General features: G+C 45.8%; 1 pseudogene across 1 annotated transcript; it reads left to right on the top strand.

The window, feature by feature from the left end:
• Positions 1–628: 628 nt before the first annotated feature.
• Positions 629–1,523, top strand: LOC116081926 (annotated as a pseudogene). The gene has a single exon (XR_004115095.1). The product of XR_004115095.1 is annotated as a protein FAM133B pseudogene (transcript).
• The last annotated feature ends 82 nt before the right edge of the window (positions 1,524–1,605 follow it).

The raw sequence follows: 1,605 nt of genomic DNA, 5'->3' as shown, positions 1-1,605 counted from the left end.
GCCTCGAACTCAGAAATCCACCTGCCTCTGCCTCCCAAGTGCTGGGATTAAAAGCATGTGCCACCACTACCCGGCAAAATGCAATCTTTCAAATACTGTCATTATGCAGTTTTAAGGCCCTAGCAAGTAGCTTGGCCTTTCCTGAATTGCTAAAGAGGTCACACGGCCAACCACCTCCCTTATCCAGATGTCATTATAGAGGATCATAATTCACCTGCTCTAATCAACTCAGAGCCAAGTACAGGTCAACCAGGGGCAGGCTCTATGCCATTAAATTCTAAAGCGGTTTGAACCAGCCTGTCTGGAGCCCACCAGCCTTGCTTTGCCTGTTCATTCCTACAGTATCCAGAACCAGGGTGTATGTCCACAGTCTGATGCCCTGATCTCTGGACGAACTTGAGCTTCCCTGAGGGGCTCTTCCACTGAAGCCTGCTGTGTCTCCTCATAGAAGAACGAGTGCAGCCAAACTCTAACAGCTCTGTTTCCTTCACATCTCCCCCAAAGTCCTGGAGTTAAAAATATCAAGTCATGAGCTGTAAGTGCAGTTCAGTGGCAGAGCATTTGCTGTCATATGTGAGGTCCTGAGCTCAATCTAGGGAGCTTAAAAAAAAAAAACAAAAAAGCCGGGCATAGAGGCGGTAAGAGGACTTGCGGCGGGCCACTTCGGCTTCTTCTCCGGCCTGTTCTCCACGCGGCTTCCCGCGCGTCCAGTCGGCCACCATGGGGAAGCGAGATAATCGTGTGGCCTACATGAATCCAATAGCAATGGCCCGGTCAAGGGGTCCAATCCAGTCTTCAGGACCAACAATCCAGGATTATCTGAATCGACCAAGGCCTACCTGGGAGGAAGTAAAGGAACAGCTGGAAAAGAAAAAGAAGGGCTCCAAGGCTTTGGCTGAGTTTGAAGAAAAAATGAATGAGAATTGGAAGAAAGAACTAGAAAAACATAGAGAAAAATTATTAAGTGGAAATGAGAGCTCATCCAAAAAAAGACAGAAAAAGAAAAAAGAAAAGAAGAAATCTGGTAGGTATTCATCTTCTTCTTCATCGAGCTCTGATTCTTCCAGCAGTTCTTCAGATTCTGAAGATGAGGATAAAAAACAAAGAAAAAGAAGGAAGAAAAAGAAGAGCCGTTGCCATAAGTCTCCTGAGACCTCAGTGTTGGATTCAGACTCAGACAGCAAGGATGGTTCAAAAAAGAAGAAGAAGTCAAAGGATGTAACTGAAAGAGAAAAGGACACTAAAGGACTCAGCAAAAAGAGAAAGATGTATGAAGATAAACCATTATCATCTGAGTCGCTGTCAGAGTCAGACTGCGGAGAGGTGCAAGCAAAAAAGAAGAAAAGCGGTGAAGAGCGAGAGAGAACAACAGACAAAGCCAAAAAGAGAAGGAAGCATAAGAAGCACAGCAAGAAGAAGAAAAAGAAGGCTGCCAGTTCAAGCTCAGACTCGCCGTAGCGTCAGGAAGACCAGGGTCCTTACAGAGTGCAATGTCGAAGGAGCTCTCAACTGTGAAGATGATGACATCCTTAGTAATGTGCATGAATTCCCTTGTTTTTAGACTTGTCCTGGACTAGTCAGTAGCCACTTGGATTCCGCTGTGTG

The sequence above is a fragment of the Mastomys coucha genome, unplaced genomic scaffold (genome assembly GCF_008632895.1).
Source record: "Mastomys coucha isolate ucsf_1 unplaced genomic scaffold, UCSF_Mcou_1 pScaffold7, whole genome shotgun sequence".
NCBI classification, from domain to species: domain Eukaryota; kingdom Metazoa; phylum Chordata; class Mammalia; order Rodentia; family Muridae; genus Mastomys; species Mastomys coucha.
Note: the sequence above shows the minus strand (reverse complement) of the source record. Positions and strands in the feature narration are given on the sequence as shown.